Source organism: Brienomyrus brachyistius, chromosome 7 (genome assembly GCF_023856365.1).
Source record: "Brienomyrus brachyistius isolate T26 chromosome 7, BBRACH_0.4, whole genome shotgun sequence".
Lineage (NCBI taxonomy): Eukaryota > Metazoa > Chordata > Actinopteri > Osteoglossiformes > Mormyridae > Brienomyrus > Brienomyrus brachyistius.
Genome location: NC_064539.1, coordinates 4062017 through 4071894, shown reverse-complemented (window position 1 = coordinate 4071894; position 9878 = coordinate 4062017). Strand labels below are relative to the sequence as shown.

General features: G+C 44.8%; 1 long non-coding RNA gene and 1 pseudogene across 1 annotated transcript; one reads left to right on the top strand and one right to left on the bottom strand.

Moving 5' to 3' along the window:
- Nucleotides 1–327: 327 nt before the first annotated feature.
- LOC125746086 (uncharacterized) lies at nt 328–4497 on the bottom strand. Its single transcript, XR_007398846.1, has 3 exons — nt 4371–4497; nt 1292–2256; nt 328–1136 (listed from the first exon to the last, which is right to left on the bottom strand). It is a non-coding gene; the product is annotated as an uncharacterized LOC125746086 (long non-coding RNA).
- A 4125-nt stretch (nt 4498–8622) lies between these two features.
- LOC125746914 (U1 spliceosomal RNA) lies at nt 8623–8748 on the top strand (annotated as a pseudogene).
- Nucleotides 8749–9878: the final 1130 nt, after the last annotated feature.

Sequence of the window (9878 nt, the reverse complement as noted above, 5' to 3'; positions counted from 1 at the left end):
ACGCGGTTTATTTTGTCATACGCTTTCGTGTTATTTTTTACATACGTAAATGGGCGGAAGTTTTGTTCGTGCTACTGACTCTGGTTAAAGATGCTTTTGAGTTTTGCTATTATGTGGGGTCTAAGTTGGGTGAATACCTCAGTGTATCTGATTTTGTTCCATCCAACGAAATCCAGATTAGAAAATAATCAGCTGTAGTTACATGCGTATTTTAATACATTTCATTGAAATACTGCACATCCCTGCTAATACTTTGTCTACAGAATGTACATTTTTTTATTCCTCCCGGTGAGTAGAATTCCAATAAACTGTATATACTCGCACTCATTTCCAAAGTCAATCGTGTTTTGTTTTAATCTCATAGATGATAAATATAAATGTTATATATATATTAAATATTTCAAAAGCAATGGCACATATGGAGTGAGTCAAGAATTTCTGCAAGATCACACCGAGAGCTTTGCCAGGGGGGGCATAAACTATACCGAACCCCAATTAGTCACCGCTCTCATAGATTCGTTATATGTTTCGCGGAGGCGGTTTCACAGTCCTCGCTTGTTAAGCCGAGACTTTAACAAACACTTGGGTCCAAATTGATCTGAAAGAAGAACAGAAGGTTACTCGTTCCCCAATTAAGTCTTCGTTTTAGATTTTTGGTTTGAGACTTTAATTCACCTTCCCTCTGTATCATTTTCCCTGGACACAAAGATGCCAGGAAACCAGCCATCAGAAACAAAACATTAGAGTAACTGTTTACAGGCATGAACTTAGTGTGTGGAAACTTGCTAGTTTTCGGTAATACTGGCCATTAATCAAATATTTATGGGCTTATTTAAAATGCAGTTTTTATGATTTTGGGGAAATTAGAGCTAATCCTTGACCAGAAGCCGATAGATTCTTATATAAGGTCTTCAGGTTTACTGTTTGCTCAACACGACTTGAAGATGCTTTCCTTTGGGTCTAATTAGTAGACCTACCAGTGGCTGTGTCCATTTCAATGGGAGAGCTTCAACACCTGAGTTTCCCTCCAGTCTAGCGCATGTATTTGTTAGCCTCAAAGTTCCTGAAAAAAAAATGGTCTTGACAGATCCAGTCCTCCCAGAAGGAGGTGTTTCATCTTGTAGGGCACCCTGGAACTTAGAAAGATGGTTGTTAGAGGAATCTGTGAGCAAGTTACACCATCTATGGTAGAGAGACCCCATCCTGCTTACAGAAGAATCGAAGCATTACACACATCAGAATCTTTTCCTTGGAGACCCGCAGTTACGGAGGGTGATGGAACGGTACTTACGGATGATACTGCAGTTGTGATCCGCTGGGCAAGCAGCTTTGAGCAGCTGTTTAAAGCTGATCCTCTGGCTAGGATGTTGAACATCTCTAGGTGCACAGTTCTTGAGGCTGATCCTCTGATTAGCTGTGAATCACCCAGTCTCACTGAGATTGCATAGGTGGTGAACCAGCTGAGAGCAGGGAAGGCCGCAGGGATCTATGGAATCCCGGGGTGAACTTCTCCAGGATGATGATAAGGCTGTCCTCCTGACATTGCAACCAATCTTTTCTTCCATTTAGGAGACAGGTATCATCCCAACTGGCTGGAAAATGGGACTTGTAGTCCCTATCTGGAAAGGGAAGGGTGATCACCTGGATTGTGGCAACTACAGGGGGATAACACTGCTCTCAGTGCCGGGTAAGGTCCTTGCTAGGGTCATCCTTAGTAGTATCCATGATCACTTGCTCACCTAAGTGCGACTGAAGCGGTCTGGTTTTTATGCTTAAGAAGTCGTCTATCATCAACCTCATCCTGGCACTGAGGGATCTTATTAAACGCAAATGTGAATATCGACAGAGTTTCTTTGCAGCCTTTGTTGATTTGGTTTGACCTAGTTGTTGAGCTGCCCTGGGGGAAATCCTGAGACTCTGCGGGATCCCTCTGAACTTGCTGGACGTCATGACCGGACTGTACTCTGGTACTGTGAGTGCTGCTTAAAGTTGAGGCAGAACCTCTGCGTTCTTCCCAGTTGATTCTGGGGTTCATCAGGGGTGTTTTCTTGTTCCTACCCTGTTCATTGTTTGCATGGACTGGGTGTTGGGCAGGGTTGTGGGGTCCAGCAGCTGTGAGGCATCTGTTGGTGAAGAAATATTCACCAATCTTTAGTTTGCTGATGATTCTGTGATCTTCACAGAGTCAGTGAAGGCTCTGGTCAGGGCTCTTGAAAGACTGAGCAAGGAGTGTGAGTGTCTAGGCTTGTGAGTATCCTGGATAAAAAAGAAATGGATGTAAGGGTGTGGCAATGCGGTTTACAGTGACCTGATCTGGAAGCTGAAAGCTACCAGTCAGTCTCAAAGCTGTCACACTTCCATGGGTTATTTGGGACGATGTGTCATTGCCGTCACCTCTGGATGCCTCCTCTTGCCAGAAAAGCTCACCTCTCAGAGTCTTTCACGTCTACAGTAAACATCTACTGTTTTTACAGGGTCATTACATGCAGTTGTGTTTTATCAATGGCGAGCAGCGACAAGAAGTTTAAAAATAGATTGCAAAAATTAGACTGGTGTTTTTTGCCCTTATTGTTGTTTGTTTTGGAATGTAAAGTTATTCCTATGTATATCTGCCAATTGGCAACGTGTCACTGACATTTTTTTGACCGATTGATACACTTTGACCTAATGGGATTCTATTTTGGGTAAATGATGATTTAATCATTGTCTATGTTTATTTATGATTGAATGTCCTACAAAGTTAGCTTGTCACTCCAGTCAAATTGTTGTGCTGTGACCCTGAAAATACAACACAATTAACTTTATAAACTCGTGTTTTTGAACAGATTAAAATTAAATGAATATATTATTTTTAAGTTCTCCACTAAATATGCACTCGGTATAAACAACCATCAAATTCCTAGACTTTGTCTAAACACCAAGTGTCTCGTGGAGTCTTCTAGCGAAGGGTTATCGAGAGCAGCCTGTTCACCAGTTTACCATTACAAACTGGTTGATGAAAATCAGTCACTGTTTAGATGGGTGAAGATTCTGCTGAAAGCTGCTGTGAACGCCTTTCCCTGTGCTCCCAGTGCTCTGTGAAGTACGGCTCCCACTTCATCCAGGGTTATTGCTGCGCAGTTATTACCCACCAATTTTGCTAATGTAGGCAAAGTAAATTGCCTTCAAGAGGGATGCTCCGGCCATTCAAGCTGCCTGTCGTGCTCGGGCCAGCAGCACCTATTTAATTCTGCACATGGCGCGCCCCGCGGCACTTTATAGCGTGCGGGGTCGTTATTTTCCGCGGAGGACGGAGGCGTCCGTCCCCATTACACGCTGATTCACAGCTGATTATTAATAGGCGGTCCGGGGAGGTAAGAGGCAGTTACACACAGAGTGCCTGCACAGGTTGGGATTGAGGTGGGCGAACCGCCGACGCCCCGACCTTCAGATGATGGGGAAAGGGGGGTCGTCGATCGCTCTTGTCCCGGTAAATGTAACTCAGCATTGTAAACAAACCGATACCGCCATTGTAATCGTGGATATTCAGGAGCGGTGCTCGTAACAATTTTTTATTTTCGTGCCACACATTAGCTTGCACAGCTACAATTATAAAGCTAAAAAATCCTTAAGTCCGTTGATTTTGCTTTTCTTTTAGATCCATGCACACACTAAAGCAGAAGTGCATCGCAGAATTAAATGGCTGCTTTCTGGCAACGGTTCTGACTCAGCCCCCGGTCAAACAGACACATTCGCACAACTATGAATATTTCATGGGAAGGCCTGGGACTACAGCTTTTCTTTTAGACAGCGACTGGAGCTCCTACAAATAAACCTGGACACAAAGCAATAAGTTGTAATGTGTTGTCTTTGCGCCACAAGAGATTACAGCCGAATTGAGAAGTACTTTCATATTGCACTTTCTGGAGTTTCTTGGGATGACAACTCACAAATAATCAATAGGTACTCACAATTTTATTTTTCCTGTGTTAACCCATATATTTACTTAAAGTGACATGGCAACACAGATGCGAAATACGATCTGGTCAACAAAGCCCTGGTTGCAGAGTCCAGGATGTAGACATCCTTATAGTTCTGCCGCATGCCCTCCCAAACACACACACACACCGCATTTGTCAAAGATCAGAATGCAGGACTGAACAAAATCGCAACGTTTCTTACTCTCCCCCAACTAATGCTTCAAATCGTAGCCGGATTAGTGGGAATTTTGCACTTAGACGATAAAACGAGTTGTGGAAGTTTGAAGATGATTTATAACCTATTTCCAGATGGGAGGTGGGGTTAGAACCTTTCTAGCTGACGCTAGTAGAGATTACGGTGTTATATTGTGGTAATTACAGCAGTGCCTCAAAGACAGAACTCGGGCTTACTTGTAGTCTCTTGGCGAGTAACATATCATTTAACGGCGGTTGTTCAGGATTCTGTGCGGATCTCGCTTAGAGTAATTAAATGTGGTGTGAGTTTCACAGTCACTTCAATATCCTTGCTTCACCTTGCCTTTACTTCCTCAACTTCATTAAAAGGCTCGGGCTGTTTAAGAGGCTAAACTAGGAGCTCTTCTCGCGGTTGCCCACCTTCTTATTCTATGAAATGTCAAATGAATAGCTATCTGATCGCTTCCCTAAAATGTGAAAAGACAGCTTCTGGGCTTGTTCCAGGGCTTTCGTCAAATGCATAAAACGGGAAATCGAATTTTTTTTCGTGCCCTGCCATTGTAGACGAGGTCGAGAGTCCACTTTTAGATGGGGAGTCGGGGTGGGGGGTGGGTTAAAAATATGTTAATCCGATTGAGTGGGGACGAGAGCCTTGAGTGGGCAATGACAATGGCACTGTGCCTTTTGTGGAAAGTGCAATCAAAAGCTCGCAGTTTCCGCAAGCTCAAGCAGGACTGAGCGCTCTCTATTTTCGCTGGCAGACCTTCCCTTTAGCGCCCCCCTCATCCCTTAATTTTTCAGGAGGGGTGGAGAGCCCGGTAAGGGTAAGCGAGTCGCCGTCGATCTCCCTGCAGTCTGGAGGCCTTTTAACGCCCGCGCGTCGGCGGCGGAAAGGACTCACAAGGTCGATGCCCGCCGCTGCAGATAAGGGCTCTTTGGCCGGGGGCTAAGAGGGAAAATGTGTTTGCCGGCTGCGCCCAGATGTGCTGACGCTTGTTCTTCACGGGATGAAACTAAAATCGCGTGTCTCACCCCTACACTGGCTGCGGGGGTAAAGGGGCTATTCCCACCCGGAGGAGAAGCAGGACCTTCGGCAAGATTGCGTCTGAAGCGAAGAGAAACTGTCTGTCTCTTAGGAGACATAAACGAAACAACATTGATTATGAGAATTAATTATGAACCATCATTTCTCGCTTAGCTTATGATTCTGATGACTTGTAGTATTAGTCATTATTCTGTGGAAAACGTACAATCGATCTGCTTGCCAAATATAATAAGAATCGTGAATGTGTCATTTAGTCATACAGTTTTAAGTAAAATATAAATAAAAGGCTGTGTCCCGTTTTGATTGCGATCGATCTCCCCAATAACTAACAAATAATTTACTACCTCCAATGTTTTGGCGTGGCGGTGTATTTTCTATGGAAATTATGTTAGAAATTTAATTTACGAACTTTTTGCAGTTCCCTTGTTTTTTAGCATAAAGGTCACTGTTCCTATTGTGTGGTGTGAAGCGACATACGAAAGTAGTCAGTTCCAGATTAAGACCAGGAACCTGTAAACCGGCACCAGGTTCCCGATCGTCGATGTGGAAGCGCCTACTAATGCAATTTGCTGCAAGTGAGAGAATTTAGGCAGGCGCAGCATACCGCTAATACATTTACAGCTCTAAACTTCTATCAGACATCTGTGCGTACAAGTGGCTTAGCCAGCATTTACTGTTCACTGTGTTTTCAGTTATGTCCTCTGGATTGTTCGCCCTGGGTGCTTTTTATAGTGACGATGTATTTATGAGAAATTGGGGTTCATTACAACGACTATTATTTTTTTTAACAGTGCCAGATATGCTTATAATGGGATACTGTTATTTTTTAACAGGATGTTTGTTTTTTTTGCACAGATATACTGTCCTGGGAAAACGTATTGCGTTTTTCTTTGTATTTTGGTTTCTTTGTAAGTTTGGTTAAAAAAAAAAACAACAACTTGAGAAAACGTGTTGCATAGCAACTAAGACGAGCAACTTAAAAATGTTTCCGGCTCTAAAAATGCAGGTTATTGTAGTATTACGGAATATGAGTTCTTTATTCACGACTCTGCCCTTTGCTGGGCGTTGTGTGTGCAATGCGGTGATTCCCAAGGTGACGACACCATTAACGCACCACGGAAGGACCTCATTGCTTTGTCAGGGAATGACATAAATGAAGTTTAATAATTCATCTCAGATGTTTAATATGTATAACAGAGAGTTGCTGTTCTCTACCATGGTATAAAGAGTCAGCCTCTCCTGGCTGTTTTATCTTTGGTGGCTGAAGAGGATTGGTGGGGGTTGGGGGAGGAAACACCTGGTCACGTGTGTGTACTAAAAAGACAACTAAAGAAGTAATGACGCCATTATTCATCAGCCTTGTGTTGTCAGCTGCTAGGGAGAACTCAGCATGTACAGGGCAAGGAGAAGCACAGGACTAGGCTTCAGGGGCGTAGGAACCGGGGAGGAAGCCAATATTTAATTTGGCTTCATTCTTCTTTCCCAATAAACAGACCTTTGTATTTAAATTATTAAGTTGTGCCCCCCCCCCCCCCAAACTCTCTGCTACACCATTGATTGCAATCACTTTTAACACTAAGGGTTAGCCACCAATGCAACAAATAAATAATATAATAAATAAGCTTAAAATGTGAAAATAATGCCTGTACCAGTGGTAAGCATGATTGCCTCGCACCCCTAGGGCTGGGGTTCTAGTCTCTCCCCCGCCTCTATTTGTGTGGAGTTTGCATGCTCTCCCTGTGTCATCATGGGGTTTCCTCTGGGTATTCTGTCCCCCCCAGTCCAAATACATGCTAAGGTATAGCAAATTTGCTACATGGTTTGAATGTGCCCACTGATGTACTGGTACCCCCTCCTGGGTTATTCCCCATCTTTCGCCCAATGCTTCTAGAATTATCTCTGAATCCCCCCCCCCCCCCCACTCCGCTTTGGATTAGTGGGTTATCAATAATAATTTAATGTGACAATAATATAGTAAATATGTAAATTACCTCTAAAATATGCTGTTAATATAATATCAACATTAAAAGTTTGACTCATTTGCTTAGGTGGATAGGTTAACCTCTGTGCCTAAGCAGAAGAACATTGAATATTCAGGCCGTGCAGTTTGATACAGCCCATGTGTAATGTGTGGTAATAATAGGCATTACTTCATCAATAATTCCGAGGCAGGTAGGCTGGGGACAGCCCTGGGCTTCCTTTGCCAGTGGCACCCGGGGGTCTGGCACTGTCTGCCCTTGACGAAAACAAGTCAGCCAAGCGCAGCCAGCCGATGAGGAAGGAGGGCGACAGTACCGCCCTTCGGGGTCCGTGTGGACCCCAGGTGGAAGGATCGACCGTGTCCTCTGCCCTGAGTAACAGCCCACGGCCTCAACTCCATCCAGCACCTGTGCTTCCGTAGCCGAAGTCACTCTTAAGTGCTTTTCGATTTAATGTGTCATTTCTTGGTGAAGAAAGAGTTGCGTGTGGTGATTTCCTCAGTAGGGTAGTTGGGAGCTGGGGGCTTGTGGTTTGCAGGGGGGGGGGGGGGGGGTGGTGGTGCATAGAGTTCCACAGTGCACCCCCCGCCCCAACCATACACTCAGGTTCTCTCCTGTCCCTGTGACCAGCTGAGCTTTATGTACTGTGACAGCACGACAATCAAGGCGACAGCAGGTAGGTCGGCGAAATCACCCGCTATGGTCGTAATGTCAGGACAAGCTCGTTTAGACAAGGGTCATTTTAGAGGCGGTTTATTCGCAGAGATAAAGGAGAAATATCAATGTAATGGCAGCACATTGCTTTCACCTCTTTGTTCTTTTATTCTCGCATCGTGGAGCCAAAATGGATCACAGATGTTGTTTTGTCTATTTGCCTAATGATTAGGGGAAACTCAGAAAACTTTGCTACATTTTACTGATAATTTAAATCCCATTCAGTAGCCTTCTCTGTAGGCATACCATATGTGATATACAGTACAGTGAAAAGTCTGGACTCACTTTCTGTACATTATTAGTTTTTTAAGAAGATAACGACCCTAAGAACACCTGAAGGTTGTGTCCTATAAGTATTATCTTGTGAAGAAGGAAAGAGATGGAGTGCTACGACAGAAGACCTGCCCCCCACAATCCCCCTGACCTAAACCCTACAGCTAGTTTGGGATGAGTTGGATCGAAGAGTAAGAACTTGTGGAAACCCCTTTGTGGAATCATTCCAGGTGGCTACATCTGGAAGCTGGTTGAAAGAAAGCCAAGAGCCTGCAGAGCTGTCATGGACGCAAAAGGGGGCTGCTTTGAAGAGTCTGAGAGCTGAGAAAATGTTGAGATGCTGCACACTTCTCTTGGTCGTTGTAATATTCAATATGTTCATTGCCTCTAGGCCTTTTACTATAAGGTGAATAACACAGCTAAAACAGTGAGAAATGCATTAAAAGTAGGTGTGTCCAGACTTACCTGGCAGGGCAGATACCATGATCACGAAGCTGGTTCACCCAGCGTGAGGCTCAGCCATCGCGCGCCTGTGCATGACCCCTGCAAATTCCCCAAATGTGGGAAACGCTGGTTGGTTCGCCGGTTTCACACCCCAGCCTCGGCAGAACGGTCACATGTCCATGGGCCCTTGAACTCTTAACCCCCAGCTCCGAGGTGCTGCATGTTGGCTGACTCCGTGCTGTGACTCCCAATCTATGGAGAGTAAAATGGGGCAAGTGAAGAGAAACATTCCAATGTCCTTATGCAAATGGAAAATAAAGAATTTATGATTTTGATTGGTACTACATATTTGTCCAATGCAGCCTCAATTAAACTTCCATTGATGCAACAAAGTCATTGTAAAAATACTGACTGTAGCACTTTTGATTGTTTGAAGCTAAACGGTACCAGTAGGAAGATGTATAAAGGTACGATGACACACATTTATATCAGAATCTGCATTTAAAAGGAATTCGTTTAAAGTGTGGTTATTTCCACTAGATTTGTCAAGACAAAACATGACAGCAAGCAATTATGCATTAAAATGCAATAAATTAGTAAAATACAATAGAGCAGTGGTCACCAGCTGGCAGATCCTGGGCCGCATCCAGAATGCAACATAACTGAATCCAGTCTGCGTGATCAATCCCCCTCCCTGCCTTGGTCAGCCCATTTTACGATAGGGGACCCCCCTTTGGCATTTATTTTTTTTTGACGCAGTCGACCTTGGCTTTGCGTCACTGATGGAATTTGGCCCCCAGGGAAGAACAGTTGGGGGGCTCTGGTATAGAGGGACACAGACGGCCAGCAGTAGTGGAATGGTGTATGAGACATATGTGGTACTGTGATTGGCTGAGGCTCGCCACGCTCCCCACGTCACACCAGAAGTTTAGCTAAAAGTTTTAGACGGGAATGCTGCTTGTACAAATGAGCCCCGCCGAAGAAGATGACAGCTTTTTATTAATCACCCAGCCTAGTGCCTGGCCTTATCGTGGGCTAGCTGTCCTATATCTGTCCGCGTTTACAGCTCGCATGCCGCTGCGTCCCGCTACCACTAAAGGAGTGGCGATAACCCCAGGATGCCGCCTGGCGGGCAGCGGGACAGGACAGTGGGGCACACCTCAGACGCCGTCCCCCTGGACTCCTTCCAATACAATTTCTGAACAGATCTGTGCCTGTTGGCGGGGGGGAGGGGGGGGGGGGCGAGCAGGTGGTGGGAGTTCATCGGCA